We start from the raw sequence: 17,747 nt of genomic DNA on the forward strand, positions 1-17,747 counted from the left end.
AACATCATCTAAACAACCATAAAGTAGCTAATGAAGATTTGATGACTTGTTTCCATACTTGTTCGACAATATTAAACAAATCTAAATTGAGATGCTAAACAAGAAACATTTTATTGCCATGTTTCTTCGCTACAATCATAATGGGAGACTAAACCCTTAAAAAATAAAAAAATAAAAATAAACAATGTTTTAGGGCAATAACACGAACAGATCACAAGGTAACGATCCATACTGTACTGTCCAGGAAATTCATAACACTAACCTGAATTCAATCAAAATCTCGATGGAGTATATAATAAAAAAGACCTCTTTCTTTCTTATTAGCAAAGGAGTACTTGGCTAGTGTTAGGGTTAGCCAAACCTGAAGGTCCAGCTGCCGATCCACCAAGGATCGAACAGAACAATAAAAACACAAGTCAGCAAACACCAATAAGCTAAAGTGCGGAAAAGAAGAACAAAAAAGTCGTAGAGATCCACCAGAGACGAAGCACAGTGAAGATCAGCAAAAAGGGAGTGCCTTTAACCACAAACCCGAGAGAAACAAAAAAAATCTCACCTTTTATCTTCCACACAAGGCCTCTAGCTTGGCAAACACAGCATCCACGCAACGCAGAGACGATCCCTCAGCTTTCACCTGGAACGTCAACTATTTGAAGAAGGTAAAGGGCCGACACAAAAATAATGAAGCTGGAATATCATCACGATCGTCAGATGAGAAACCACAGCCTCATCAACCAAGGGCGGAAGAAAGAGGCCAAGACGGGCTTCGTCGCTGATGGAGCAGGAGTCTTCTTCTTCTTGTTGCTCCCAACTAAGATGGCAACAAACCCCATCAGAAAAAAACACAAATCTCGATTCCACAGCATTCAAGATTCGATCCATTACCTCAATAACTGAGAACCAGCAACGGCGGTGAAGTTCCTTCCCCTCCGGCGAATGAAACGGTGGCCGATCCTTCTCTACTTCTGTAAAATACCGAAACAATTAGGGCTTAATTGTAAATAAGCCTAATGGTTTATGGGTTATAAGGTTAATGAGTATTGGATCCTAAAACTAAATTCGACCCAACCCGTTAGGAATCCTATAAGGAAGCTACAGTGGCCGAGGCTCCTATTCCCGATCGCGCCTCTCTGTTCTTCGTCTTCTTCGCCAGAGCTGAGCGAGCTCCTTCCTCCACAGCCGGCAACTACGACAAGGAGAACCACCGGTGATCAATAGCTCGGCTGCCAGGCTTGTGTCTCGCCGAGGTTTCGCTGGAATCGGGTCAGGAGGCGGCTGCGATCCGGAAGAAAGGGGGAACCGCCGGTAAGTGAGATTTAGGTTTTGGATTTTTGTGGTTTAGGAGCTTAGATCTATACCTCCTTTAGATCTTGATGGTATTCTTTCTTCCACAGTTGATTGATGTGAGGTTTCGCCGATTAGCTTTGTGTTGAGCGGCCACAAGCAAGAAGAAGTGTTGGTTCTTGATTCAAGCCGAGAGGTAAGGGTTAAGGATTTAGGTTGTCTTGCTTCGATTTCTCCTATTGGATCTTGATTGTGAATTTCCTTCCACAGCTCGTTGTTGCGTTCCGATCCGATTTGGATTTGGTTAGGTTTCGGCCGCAAGCAAGAAGAAGGGAATTAGGGCATGGTTGATGAAGGTAAGCTTCTTCTTGGATCGGTCTGATTTGTTTTGTTGAACAATGGATTTGGTGGCTGATTGTGGATCGATTTCTTTATCTCCACAGCGTGTTGTGGTGAGTTGATCGGCTGAGGCTCGGCAGTAAGGTTAGGAGGAGAAGTCTATGTTGTTTAGGACAAGGATTTCAATTGATTGACCGTGAGAAAGAAAGAAGGAACAGAGGAGGAATCAGAGTTGATTAGGCTTCAATTAGAGGTAAGATTTGAAACCATTAAATTACTGATATTTGATATGATACCATTGTAGTAGATAATGTATTGTTGTTTATTTCAGGACCCTGATTTGATTGGTCCTATTATATACACGGAGTATTATATTTTCTGGGGGTTCTAGTTTTACAGACTTCTGATCAGGTGGGTACCCTGTACTTGGTCAATACAGGAGTCCTTTTTCTGTGCATGTATTGTTGCTTGTTTATCTATTCTGTTGATATCCATGCTGTTTGATAGTATCTAGTTGATACTCTTGATGATCCATGCTTGATACCTGTTGTTGACCTTTTGATGATCCTTGATATCATATTGATAATCTTGTTAGTTGATCTGATACCCATCATATGACCTCTGTTTAGACTTATGTCTATTTCTGTTGACTCTGTTGAACATGCTGATTAACCTTAGCTATTACATGTTGGGATGATCACCATACATCCATGATAGTTGTAGTGTTGTTTGTTGGTGGATCTTACCTGCACCGTGTTGTGGTGCCATATAGGTAAGATGTTGCACTACAGTTGGGTGCACCAGGACTGGCTACATTGCCCTCCTGCCACACTGCCCTCCCCACTTATCTTTAGTGGTCAGTTGTGGAGCTGCAGTATGTCATGTCTTGCCCCCCACTTCACTGAGCTCTGGGAGAGTGACTGGGGACGACGAGCGCGGACAGTGACGGATATTTTGATTGTGTTGATTGATGCATATACATGCATTGTTGGTAGGATTATTACATATCTTACTTTATTCATATGCTTGTGGATTGTTGCATTTACTTGCTATGATTGTTGCACTTGTATGCCATTTCATACATGCTTACATGTATCTGATATCTATACTGTTGCACGATTTGACCTTTTTGTATCACCTCACTTGATATATATCATGTTGATTACTTGATACCTGATACTCTGTTGATATCCTGTTGATTACTATCCATTTCTGTTATACCTGTTTACCTCAGTTTGTATACTTCTGCTATTATTGTTGCTTATCCTACATGCACACTTTCCTGTACCCACTGAGCTTCTAATGCTCACTACCCAGACCCTGGGGTTACTTTGTTTTCTCCCCAGGTAGCAGATAGATTACTTGGAGCTTGGAGAGGTTGCCTGGTCGTATCCATCTCACTTTCAGGAGTATTATCTTCGGTATAGTTGTATTTTCTTTCGGATATGGTTTTGTATTTTCCGTTAGATTTGCGATGTGGACATGGACTGTGATGTGTTGGTTTTATACTTGTTATCGGATTTTGATGTTCCGTTTAGTATGTGATACTTTTGTCGCATTTTGGTTATTCATGCATGTGTTAATTGTTGTACGGCCGTGTAGGCCTTATATTGTGTGTATGTGTGTATTTGTGTTGTTTTTGGACGTGTCGTCCTTATTCCGGCCGTATGTGGCCGTGTATACTTGTATGTATTTTAGGGAAAGTCATTGTTACAGGGGAGATGCTGCCGAAATTTTTCGGACGGCTTCCCGGGGCGTAACAATTTAGTGGTATCAGAGCAGGTTTCATTTAGGTTAGGTTCATTCGGATTTCTGTTGCATTTGAGTCGATTTTTCGGAGTCCGTCGGATTTGTCGTCGTATCGGTGTTCCTTTCCGGGCTTTCCGTCGGAGTTATCGTTACGGTTGTGTTCCGTTTTCGTTGTCGGACGGATTTGTCGTCGGATTTATTATCGAGTTTTACGTACTCGATCCGAATTGTGAGATGGACAGACAGCGGCACGAACTCTCCAAGCAAATTGTAAGTAAAATTTCTAGCACAGTTATTTTGTTCTAGAAATTTATATTAGTTGTTATAAACCAGGTGTTATTATGGCCCCTGGGAATCGTGGACGAGGTCGACTACGGAGACGACCAGCTAGATATGTGGATACGGAGAGTTCCGGGGAGGATATGGTTCGTCCGGAGCCTATCCGTATTCCTGCAGTTGGGCAGACTACTCTAGCTCCGGAGATACCAGCTGCTTTAGCTCCGGAGTTGTTGTGGTTGTATCTCGTTGGTTTGATGTTGTGGAATTTTTACATGCATGTGTTGTACTAGTAAGTGGACGTGTGGGCCTTTATTCTGATAGTTGGATATTTTCTATTTCTTGTAGTATGTGGTTGAGGCTGTGTGGGCCCTATGCTGAAATGTATTAGGGAAAGTTAAATTGTAATAGGGGAGATCCTGCCAAAAATTTTTTTGGACAGCTGTCTCTCGGGATGTGACACTTTATTTATAGCTATAGGGTGACTAAAAACCCTAAAAGGCTAAAAGAAAGTTCTTTTAGTAAAAGTCTATATAGACTACTTAGTCATTTTAAGCTTATGCATCATTACAACCCAAATAAAGCTAGAAATTAAGCCTATATATTCTACTATATAAACATGAGACTAAGTGGCTACTTAAGCTCATCCAAGGTTTGAATTAAGTTAACTAAGCCGCATGACTTGCTCTTGTCAATCCTTCTTCAATTGTAACTTTGGTCTTCACATCTTCAATTAGCACATTAAGTGCTTCCTTCATCTTCTTAGCCTTAACCATTATAATTAGGCCTCCATTGATGCATAATGGATTATCAACAACATCTAGAGTGGTTTGAGCATGATCCATATTAGCTTGTTGAGCAACTTGTTCACTTTGTTTGACTCCATCATTCCCCCTCTCTTCAAAAGGATTCATCCTCAAATCTTGAAAACCTACATCAAAGGGAGAAAGAGCACAAACATTAAAATTAGCACTCACATTATACTCACCTGGTAAGTTTAGCTTGTAGGCATTATCATTGATTCGAGCAATGACTTGAAATGGTCGATCACAACGTGGATGCTACTTAGTAAGACGTTTAGCAGAAAATCTTTCCTTTCTCATATGAACCCAAACCCAATCTCCTGATTCAAAGATCACTTTCTTTCGTCCTTTGTTGGTTTGTGTAGCATATTGTTCGGTCCTCTCTTCAATTTACAATCTCACTTTCTCATGCATTTGTTTTATAAACTCAGTTTTTCTTGTACCATCTAAACTAGCATGCTCGGAGAGATAGACAAAGGTGACAAATCCAATGGAGTTGAGGGATTGAACCCATATAACACTTCAAAAGGTGAAAGATTAGTAGTAGAATGCACATATCTATTATAAGTAAATTCAACATGTGGTAAACAATCTTCTCAACTTTTTAAATTCTTTTGAATGATAGTTCGTAATAAAGTAGACAAAGTTTGATTTACTATCTCAATTTGTCCATCTGTTTGTGGATGACATGTTGTAGAAAACAAAAGTTTTGTTACCAACTTTCCCCATAAGGTTTTTCAAAAGTAGCTTACAAACTTTGTATCATGATCAGAAACTATGCTTCTCGACACTCCATGAGGTCGCACGATCTCCCTAAAGAATAGATCAGCAATATAGTTAGCATCATCTGTTTTCCTACAAGGAATAAAATGAGCCATTTTAGAAAATTTATCACAATAACAAAAATAGAATCCATATCTCGTTTTGATCTAGGTAAGCCTACAACAAAGTCCATAGAAATATCCACCCAAGGTTCACTGGGAATTGGTAAAAGTATATACAATCCATGAGGTAAAGATCTAGATTTTGCTTGCCTACATGTGATACACTTCTCACAAAACTTGACTACATCTCGTTTCATGTGAGGCCAAAAGAAATGCTCAACCAAAACATCTAGAGTTTTTCTTACACCAAAATGTCCCACTAGTCCCCCACCATTAGCCTCTTGGATTAATAATTCTCTCAATGAATAATTAGGCACACACAACCTATAGACCCTGAAAAGAAACCCCTTATGCCTATAAAACTTCCCAAATGCAACATCTTCACAAGCTTCAAATACATTTCCCTAACCAGGATCATTAGAATATAGATCTTTAATGTATTCAAAACCTAACAATTTAGTGTTCAAAGTAGAGATCAAGATATACCTTTGAGACAAAGCATCTGCAACACTGTTTTCCATACCTCATTAATACTTGATCACATAAGGAAATGATTCAATAAACTCTACCCATTTTGCATGACGTCTATTCAATTTACTTTAGCTCTTCAAATGCTTCAATGATTCATGATCAGTGTGAATAACAAACTCTTTGGGCCACAAGTAATGTTATTAAGTCTCTAAAGCCCTCACCAATGCATATATCTCCTTGTCATAGGTTGGATAGTTCAAAGTTGCTGATAACTGCTTATTTGATCGAGTAAATTAGGATCATATTGGGCTAATTTTAATTATATTCCATATCGTAAATTGGGCTTTTAGCTTGTTTTGTTTCTTGGGTTAATGTTTGTCTTCATTCTATTTTTTCTTATCATTTTGAGGTATTTATGGATATTAATTTTGTGGTAATTTATTCGGTAGGAAATTAGGATGAAGATAACAAATTTTGGAGATTAATTGCAGGAAATCAAGCTTGGGTTCAAATATGGTTCGAATTGGAATTCAAATTGGCTCAATCAGATCAAATGGATTCAACCAGCTTAATCAATACAACCTAAGCTCAAATCCAAAATTCAGTCCAATCCATATCAACCCAGAGCACTGTTCAAGCCCAAGCCCAAAGGTCCAAACATGTTCAGCCCAATTTCACTTGCCAAACCCGGCCCAACATCAAGATCCGGTTCAAGTCGCCAGTTCAACTTCTTCGGTTCGGCTGATTAGGTTAAAAGCAAAGCTGCCAGTTCAACGCAGGGAGCTCGCGCGATTCTCCTAATCGCGACATCCACTGTTCACCATCGTCCCCGCCGCGACTTCGAGCTCGGTCGTGCGCCCCGCCACCGCCTTCTTCCTTCTCCGATCAGCCACAGAACGGGCGGCTCGAGCCCAGTTGATTGAGCACCGACGCCACCGCAAAGGTCTTCACTGATGTGGTTCGGAGGCGGAGCCCTATTCACCGTCACCATGGAACGGGGCTGTGAGGGTCCTCCAGTTCCGGTGCACGACGGTCGTTCGCACAGAGGAAGCAGCTGTGAGGGTTCTCCAGTGAACCCTCTGTCGCGCCCGCACCCACAGAAGTTCGAGCAGCAAAGGTCTCTGCCGATGTGGTTCGGAGGCGGTGGTCGATCCTGTTAGGCTTCGATCATCCTTCATCCACCGGAAAAGGGCAAGGTAAGGACTCCACTATCTTCTGTTTTCTGATTTCTGTTCTTGGACAGCAGACGTCGGGCAGAGGAGGTGGAGCATCCGGACCTTGGTTTTTCCGTTCGTTTCTCGCCGGAGTAGTCCAGCTCCGGCGAGGTTCGCTCTGTTGGTGTGAAATCCATCGAAGTTTGTGCTTCTGTTGTGTGCTGGTTGGATCCATTCCTCCAATTCCACTGCCGCACCCCTTTCCCTCATTTCCTCTGTTCTGAACCGCAAGGGAAGGAACCCTAACCTAACCCTAGTTTTAATATAACTTAATTTTCTTTCTGTTTAGCTTGTTAATTGTTACAATCAAAATCCCACCCCTCAATTCATTTGAATTTCTTTTGTGTTCTTGTTGTGCCGGCTGGATAAAATTGATGAACTGGTGCTGCTGTTTTAACTGTGGGATTAACTGTGAATATAAATGAATGATTCAATTGGATAGCATGTGGTTTTTGTAGCCGGCTAATTGTTTGATTTATGAGGATCGGAAGTTTCGGTGGTGGGCTATGAGAGGTTCAACTAGTTGATTTGAATTACATGTTGCTGTTAGTATGAAATAATTCATGGTATGCAATGGGATGTTTGGATAGATTAGTTTGTTATAACCGGTTGAGAATGCTTGAGTTATTGAAATCATTGTGCACATGAATTTGTTGTTGTTGTGGAAGAGAGCTCATGTTGAACATGGTTAAATGTGATTTAATGTCACTTCTAAAATGAAGGTAATTAGTATTGTTATTGTGGGGTTCGTTATATGTTGGCCATTTGTAATATGTGTAGAATTTAGAATGATGTGTTTGTTGATATGTATCAATGAAATATCTTGTTGCATGTTGAATGTTTGTAAAGTAAATCATGTGTTGAATTGGTGATCATGAAGGCAACTGTTATAGTTTGAACCATGGACTATTGGGGTTGTAAGAGATGTAACAGCATGCTTAATGTTGAATGTGTAATGTGGGGAATTTCATTAAGGTTGTAGTTGGGAAACCGGTTCTATGTTTGATGTAATGTGAACAAGTTGTTACATGTATTAGATTGTATGTTGTTGTATAGTTGAAATAATGAATTTCATATTGTATATTAAATTGGTGTGAATAAATGGAATGGTGTATACTATGTCGTTGTTGTATAGTGGTGAGTATTATATATTGTCTAAATAATGTTGAACTTGTATGTTGCATGAATTGGATGTTGTACATGTTGTATGAATAATATATTGTGTGTTGCATGCGTTGTTGTTTGAATAAATGCACGGTTAGGAATGTATCATATGTATACTTATTATTCTTGTGTAAGTTATAGGATTAAATTGGGAATAAGAGGATTATATATATTGTTAGGAATAAATCACAATAAAATTCTGTACCATAGGTCTAGAATAACATCTGGTCATTGAGTCCGAGAGAGACGACTCGGACCTCTCTGTATTACTTAGGACGACAATAAAGAGATTTGGTAAATAAATAAATAATTAATTTTGATGGGTGTAAGTGACAAATAAATAAAGGGAATAAATGTAATTATAAATAAAATAAATTCCCATACAAAACACACCGCATCAGTTGCTCCACTGAGTTTCTCACTAAAATAAGTAAGGGGCTAACCTTCTTATATTAGCACAGCTTAAATACATATTCCTGATGCATTATACTCATTTTCAAAAGTTAGGTAATGCAAGTAATGGTGCAGAAGTTAGCTTCTCCTTAAGTAAATTGAAAGCTGAATTTTGTGCACTATACCAATGAAAATCAACATTCTTTTTGACAACTTAGTCAAGAGTGTAGCTAAAGTACTAAAATTTTTAACAAACCTTCTATAGAAACTAGCCAGCCCATGAAAGTTACGTACCTCATTTATTATTTTTGGTGTTGGTCATTCACGAATAGTCTTAACCTTCTCCTCATCCACTGCAATTCCTTTAGCACTAACAATATATCTAAGAAACTCAATCTGACTAGTGAAAAAAGAACATTTTTGAATATTGTTAGCATACAACTTTTCATTTCACAAAACAAGTAGAACTTTTTGTAAATGATTTATATGCTCATCTAAATTTTTGCTATAAATCAAGATGTCATCAAAAAGCAATGAATAGTTGACATTAAACCCTAATGGTTAGGATTGATTACAACCATTCAAACCTTAAAATCCATTAAAATCGATTTGCTACAATAAACCCTATCCTAAACATGGTTTGTTTTTTTTTTCATGAAAGGTAATATATATTATCAAAGAAGTTGCACAAGAATACAGGAGCTCCAATGACGTCGGTTCATTTCATGTCTGACGAAATGTCAGATCTAAGCAATCGCCAAAGGTATGTTATACATGTGCTCTCATTAGTACCATATCCATCACAAAAGCTATCCATCTCAATGTCACTCACTACATCATATATACAAAACCAATCACCATCCCATGTCCTTTGCAGGTAGACATGTCGTCCTCCTGAACTGTGAGAGTAACCTTACAGCTGTCAATTAGATCCTACCTGCTCTACCGCTATCATCCTCCAACATAGTCCAAATCCATCAATGTTTGTGAACATCCGTGTGCACGTATCATCAGTAAGTCACGCAGTCATGTAAGTAACTCAACTGTGAAGACCGCTCACATGACGTCCGCATCGTCACCTTTGCTTGTGTAGCATCCTCAACATCTGTCACCGCTAGCAAGTGAAGTCACAACTCGTGTAGCATCCCCAACATCTGTCACCACTATCAAGTACAGACGGCAAATCAGTGATCGCAGTGATCCTCATCCAACAATCCTCTATCTATGGCCTCCTCTAGGTATTAGTCCTCCATAGCATCCAACCATCAGAAGAACTTGTCCATCACTCCAAGGCTCGCAGCCCAGGGAGCTGCATACTTTGAGCAAGTGGCCAGCTATCAATGGATTTGGTGTGTCTTTACCGTAGTTGTTACTACATACTAGATAGGCCATGTCGGTGGACCTATTCACCATCATAGGTTTTTTGACAAAACCTCAACCATCAACTGATTTGGGACGTCTTTACCGCGAGCCATTTGCTACAGACTAGATGGATCTAGAGGGGTGGATCCATGCACCCAAAATGGCTTTTTTATATACAATGCACATTTGTAAGCATGTATGTATGAAGTAGAATGGCCTATGTATGTAAATGTTGAATACAAATGCAAATATAATACAATGTAAGTCATGCTCCAGTATGTGTGCTAAGCTAATAAACCCATTATGCAATATGTATGGATGCAAGAGAATTAATATACATGACGTTGTGTAATGCATGTGACATGGATCCAATCCCAACGACGTCGTGCTCCACCGTAGCCTACACTAGCCTCAGCTCTCGGTCTATGTAGACGTCGAGTGCCCGATAGACATGTGTCTATACTCATCGAATGAGTGCCTCCTCATCCAACCTCCTCCTCTCATGTATACTGCGGTTACGAGCCTCCCATATATGATGCACCAGAGCCGCTAGGGCTATATATCGTGCCGAAGAGGTTGTAAAAGTCCTCCGGTACTGCCGTCTGAACGGCCTCAACGTACTCTGGTATGTGGTCATCTCTGGCCTCATGTGTAACCATGTCCATATCCACCCCCATAAGCGGCATGCAGTCTCACACCGGAAGAAAACATGCTCCAGAGTCTCCTCCTCTTGTCTATAGAATGTGCATAACCGATCTGGTAAGTAGTCCTAGGGAGCGCGCACCGACAATCTCCCTCGTGCAAGCAGCCACAGAGTAAAGGCATGACTTGACTGAATAGAGCGATGCCAGACTATCCTCATCCACGGCTGCCTCGGCCTGATACCTCGAAATGATCATATGCCTGTCGAAATGCCCCCCTAACGCTGCTGAAACCAAGATGATAGGAGTTGTGCTACCGCTGCTGGGCTCCCCACGGTCTGTAGGATACTGTCTCTGATGTGAAGTAGCTGCTTAAGGAGTGGAGAGTCACTATGACCTGTTGTCCACTCCCATAGCCCTACCTGTTGTAAATACCTATAATGTATCCATCTGATCCATAGGGCATCCTACCTATCCTGAATGCACCATAGAACCTTAGCAGATAAGGCAAGGTTCCAAGCTCGTAAGTTCCTCAGGCCAAGGCCCCTCTCAGCTCTTGGTCGACATAACTCTGCCCATGCAATGAGTGGACGCTGAGTAACCCACATGAATGACCTGCATACCCCATGTATATGATCAAAACACCACTAGGGATGGACAAAGTGGACATCTAATAACACTCCACTCCCTGGAGAACTGAGGCCACCAGTTGTGTCTTCCCTACATATGATAAGGTTGCCTTGGGCCATGATGTGACCCGCCTCATCAGAGCATCCAAAAGAGTCATGTAATCTGAGATCCTGAGCTTTTGAGATGCGATGGGAATCCCTCGATATCTGAAAGACATCCCTCAACTGAAACCCTGTAATGCTCAGAAGCCGATCTCGAATACTGCTATCAACCCGTGCCATGTAGATGCAGATTTGGCCAAGTTGGCCGTGAGCCCCGCCATCTAATAGAACTGTCGCAGTCAATCTATCTGCTGTTTGATAAAAGAGATATCTCCTCGTGAAAGTAGTAGTAGATCATTCATATATAACAAGTGCGCAATCTGAAGGAGCTCACACATGGAGTGGAAATGGAAATCTGACCCCCAGCATACATCTAGCAAGTGATCGTGATAAGTAGTACTCCATGCAAATACCAAAAAGGTATGGGGATAGTGGGTCCCCCTGTCGTAAGCCTCTCCCACCTTGAAAAAAATCATGCAGGTTACCATTTATCACTACCGAGTAAGAAGTCGTAGTAATACACTCTCGGATCAAGGTGATGAAAATGGTAGGAAAGTGTAGGGCTGTGAGGACGTCCTGCAAGAAATCTCAATGTATTGAGTCAAAAGCCTTCTGGAGATCCACCTTCAAGGTACATCGTGGTGAGATGCGCTTTCTGGTATATCACTGTAAAAGCTCCTGCGCTAGGTGGATATTATCAGTGATGAGCCAGCCTTTGACAAAAGCTGTCTGTGTAGGATGCAAGAGAAGATCAGTCACCTCAAATAATCTGCTTGCTAGGAGTTTGGAAATCACCTTGTAGAACACAGTACAACAAGAAATAGGCCTGTAGTCCTTTACTATAGTAGCATTCTGTCTTAGGAATCAAGGCTATCAAGGTATGGTTCCAAGATCTGAGCAATCTGCTACTCCAGAAAAACTCAAGAATAGTTGCAGTGAAATCATCTCTAACTATGTCCCAGGAATACTTAAAGAACTTAGAACTATACCCATTCAACCTTGGTGTCTTAAGATCCCCAATGTCAAAAAGTGCATGCTTAATTTCCTCCTCTGTGAGAAGTTTGAGTAACCTAGAATGCTGATCCTCTTGAAGAGTCCTACTGAAGCCCATACAATTTGGCATAAAATCTGTGAGTGCAACCTGAACTCCCAGCTGAGTCTGGAAATGTGATACAAACTCCCATGCCACATCCTCTTGAGTGGTAGTTAGGCTCCCATCTCCTCGCTCAATGGCTACAATTTCCCTCCTTTTATTATTTCGTTTGATCATAGAGTGGAAAAAAGTAGTGTTCCTGTCAACCTCTGTGAAATATATGTGCTTGGCCCGCTGCTGATAAAAAAGGTACTTAGCCTGCACAAGTGTATATGCTACCTTCCTTGCCTCCTGGTACTCCTCATCTGCCCACCCCTATGCTACAGTCCATTGTTGTACCTCCTCTTGATGCATCTACACTCCTCGCTCTCTCCTGTATGTGATGGAAATCATGCCGATTGAGCTACTTGAGTGGCCCCCTTAGTTGACCGAGTTTCTGCTTAAGAATGAACTGGGCTGCCCCTATAGCTACTCTCCACTAATCGGTGCCCAACACTGCTGCACAATCTGTGCGAATATGGGGTGGGTGGACCACATGTTGAAGAATTTGAATGGCTTAGGTTGCCTTCCTCCACTATCCAGAATGGAGACTATGCGTGGTGTGGATGACACCTGGGGGCCTAAACTCTGCATAACTGCTCATATCCTGCTCAAGCCAGAGGGCATTAACCATTGCCTGGTCCAATTTGCTCACCATATGACCATTAGTCCAAGTAAATCGACATCCAGTAGAACGTAGGTCCTCTACCCCTACATGAAGAATAAAATCCTGGAAGTTAGTTGTGGCATATGTGGTAACGCTAGGCCTCCCTACTTGTCCGCCGAGGACAAAGGGTAGTTGAAATCCCCCAAAAGTAACTATGGTAGAGCCAGTCTCATTGCAATCTAGTGCAACCCCTCCCACAGTCTACGCCGGCTAGTAAGTGTAAGCTGTCTATACACAAAAGTCACTGCATATCTGGTCCCTATAACTTTGTGTTGTATGATCGTGTGGATGTACTGATCAGCCCAGTCTTATATCTCTAGTACGATGCTCTGATTGCCCCATAAGACTAACATCCTACTCCTCTCGGAGTCCTTGACATGCTGCTCACTCTCCCATTATCTAAATACACCAGTTTTAAGCTTATGCAAGACTGTGGTGGATAACTTAGCTTCCATGATACCCAAAGCACTCAATCTATCTCGTGAAAGGAGATTCACACCCTCCTTTTGTTTGAGACCCTTGTTGAGGCCTCATATATTCCATGCACCTATCTTCATATTTGCTTGCGGGTTGGAATCCTCCTTGCACTGATTTTAGCCTTCCTTTCATCTAGACAATCTCCTCTTGTTCATGAACCCCTTGTTGAATAGCCTGCTCCTGCTCAATTGAATCTGTGCCAAGGCCTGCATGTGGTGCTCCAATGTGCCAAGATGATGCCGCAAGCCCAACTATTACTGGAATGTATGAATCTCTAGCTGTATGTAAAGGCAAATCCGCATTAGTGGCTGTTTTTGAATCTGGTTGATCTGCTGTGACTTCTCTGGTTCACCCTGTTCAGTTTTTTGCTTCTTCCTCTGGTTCACCGTGTTCGGCTGTCGCTAGCCTACACGCACGCGTGATTTCTTCTCATGCCCAATTTTGCCAGAATCGACCGTGATCTTCTTGTGATCCCGCATTCGCCGGTGAGAAGATCATGGCGGTCGAGGTATAAGGAAGGCTAGGTGTCGAGGATCGAAGTTAAGCCGAAAATCCCTAGCATTTTCCCCTCTCTTCACTATTCGTCGGCGCCAGAGTTTGATCAGGTTCCTTCCACCCGCAAATGACCATCGGATCAATCAGGCTTTTTTCGCCCATAATTGACCACCAAAGGAGAGTTTGTCGCCGCTACTGATCTACTCCATTGTTGGATTGAGGGCTTACCATTGAACCCTTCTATCCTACTGCCAAATTGCTTACCGGAGGAGCTGCTACTTGCTGTCGGATTTCCCTACCACGACCGAAGGAGTTGCTGCTGCCGGGACCGCGGGTAGCCATCGAGGTTTCATTGCCAGAAGACTGTGTCCCTACGATTATTTTTTATTTTTCTAGAAAGTATTTTGGTACTTTTCTTACACCATAACTACCCGAGAATTTGATTACTGGCGATTTAGAAAGCCTCGAAAATGAACGCGACGTATGTTGTTGCATGTTTTTGATATTAGAGTTTTCTCTCGTATCGACGGTTGATATTCGACCGCTAATACCGAAAACAGTGACACAAAATATGGCTTTGGAAGCCATCTAGAAGAGCACTTAGTGTGGATCACTAAAAGAGGTGGAACTTCGACAAGGGTCACTCGATTGATGTCATTCTTGCTGAGCATCATATATCAGGTACGCATAAAATATTTGTTATTATAAAAATTTTTAAATTATAGTCACGTCTTGTACCTATTGATTTGTATGCGTGTGTTGTGAGTGTTATAATAATTAGGTTTAATTATAATTTTATTTCCTCTACGCACAATTATAAAACATGTAAACACACGCAACATACCGAGCTAATCCCAATAATGGTATCAGAGCCTGATAGTGCAAGGCATACACATAAAATTATTTTATGTATTATAGTTAGTTGTAAATTTAATTAAGAAAACTTTACAATTTAATTGAGAATTTCTAATTATAGAAATTTCTCAATTTATTTAGGAGATTTCGAATTAGAAAAAATTATTTTCTAATTAATTAAATTTTCTTAATTAAAAATTTTTATTTTTAAAATAAAATATGCAATTAGATATAAAAAATATTTTCTAATCTAATTAAAAATTTTGATTTATGAAATCAAATTCTTAATCATATTTTATTAAATATAATTTACGACGACTATGACTGGAAGCAGTGATAATTAATTACATTAATTATGTCATAGCATTTGCCATGCTTATTTGTATTAATTATGTCATGCCATTTATTATCATATCATTGAGATAATTCAGTTGTTTGCATGAAAAGAGGATGAGACCTGAAAATCCCTTATAAAATTATTAAAGCTAACACCTTTCGTTAATATGGTTAGAATCAAAGTTTTATTTCTTGTTTGGATTGTTGGACTCTCTCCAAGCCCAACTTGAAATTAAATATGTTCAAACCATTGAGATATGATCTCACAATTAACAAGTTGGCTTTAACTTGAAGCATTGATTTGTTGTACTCTCTCCAAGGTCAATGCGGTAGAGATGAAGTTGGGTGTTATGCATATGATGTATATGCGTTAATGAGTTAACAACCAGATATTTATGCGAACATTCAATTAGTTGATTGCATAATATGATAGTTATGCATACGTGATATATAATCAGTATATCAGTCTACCACTATAGTTAAGAATAGCTTCTAGACTCTCTCCAAGGTTATTTTTATTTATAGTGGATATCAACCCACTTGGAGAAAACCTACTATCTTCCGAATTAGAGTAAGGTCTCTTGAATTCGCAAAATAAATGAGACTCATATATGTATGTAAATTGTTTACAAATATATTGTGAAACTTATCTCTCATATATGCTCGATTGTTTTTCTAGATGATTAAGTATGATGTCTTTGAATTTGTGTACAATTTTGGGTACCAATAAGTTAACTTGCTCTAACTTCATGGACTACTATAGAAATTTGAGAATTATTCTCAAATTTTAAAAACATGCCAATGTCCTCGACGATCTTCTTCCAAGACCTCTTACAGATGATGTGACTAATGACCAAAGGTTGGTTCATCAGAAACATCTAGTCAATTTTGAATTCATTAGTTGCATCATGCTAGTCTCTATATCACCTGACCTGTAAAAACAACATGAGCATATGGATGCTTATACTATTATGTTTCACCTTCGTGAGTCATTCGATGAGCAGGCGAGATCCAAATGGTTCGAGGTCTCTAAGCCCCTTTTTCGCTCACAAATGTAGGAGGATATATCTGCAATACAACATGTGCTAAAGATGTATAAGTACATAAAGAGACTAGGATCACTTGGTTTGGTGATGGACCATGAGTTGAGTACTGACTTAATTCATCACAATTTTCTCAAAAGTTATTCACATTTTATGATGAACTATCAGATAAACCGTATTGAGCCCACGATACCAGAGATGATCAATATGCTCAAAACTATTGGGCCTGCTACAAAGAATGAGAAGAAGGTCATGATGTTGGTTGATTCTTCAAAGAAAGGTTCTAAGAGGAAGGCAACACGCCAAGTTAATGGGAAGAAGAAGAAGAAGGCCAAGGTTACTAAACTTGCTTCAAAAAAACCATGCCATCACTGTGGTAAAATGGGTTACTAGAGAAGAAATTGTAAGGCTTATCTTGAGTCCGTGAAGGGAAAAAAGGCATCTGATGCCTCACCCGCTTCAGGCATTTTCATGATCGAATATCATACTATTTCTTCAAACACTTGGGTATTAGATACTGGGTTTGGCTCTCATATATGTAATGACTTACAGGGGCTAAGGAATGTTGGTGCAAGAGCACCAGATGATCGAATCTTAGTTTTAACAATGGCAAGAGGTTCAAATTAAGTGTGTGGTGTTTACTAAAGAATTGATCTAAGTGTGCAGGTAGCATAGGAAAGTTTTAGTTGAGGCTAAGCACAGGAAGTCCTAATGGAGACTAGGCAATATAAGTTCTGGCTGGAGGCTAGGCATACCAAACTCAGAGGGTTAGGTGGGAAGTCCAAATCTGGAGGACTAGACAGGAAGACTTAGCGGATCAAGTGTACTAGATGGAAGTTTAGCAGGTCAGGTGGACCAGATGTCTAGCAGTGGAAGTCTAAACGGGTTAGGTGGACCAGATGTCTAGCAGTTGAAGTCTAGGCAGGTCAGGTGGACCAAATGTCTAGCAGGAAATCTTAGGGTCGAGGATCGAGGCTAAGCAGAAGTCCATCAAATCTAGAGGACTTGGTTGACAGGCAGGTAAATTCTCTCGAGTGAAGTGGGTGAGGGTGTGTTACCGGTAAGGGAACTATAGGCGTCGGTCTGGCCCAGGATTTCGCTAGAAATCCGAAGTTAAGATCAAAATAGTTGACAAACTGTTTAACTTTCCTGTTATACTTTACCTTTTTGCTAACTTGTAATGCAAGAAAGGAGGAGCTAGAATTTTATGTTCTGGGTGCCCTATCTGGATCTAGGCGGCCGAACTCTAGGTGCTCAGATAGGGTTCTAGGCGATTGGATGTCTGCAGAACGGGGCTAGCGAAGCAGTGAGGTGGCAGAATCCCAGTGGTCGGGACACCTCAGTTTCTAGGCGACCGGATCAGTTCCAGGCGCTCTAGATCTGGATAGGCATTACAAAGTTAAAGGTTCATCCGGAACCTCCACGTCAACA

This window comes from Curcuma longa, chromosome 13 (genome assembly GCF_044706935.1).
Source record: "Curcuma longa cultivar G26 ecotype Majalengka, Jawa Barat chromosome 13, ITB_CL_G26_1.1, whole genome shotgun sequence".
Lineage (NCBI taxonomy): Eukaryota > Viridiplantae > Streptophyta > Magnoliopsida > Zingiberales > Zingiberaceae > Curcuma > Curcuma longa.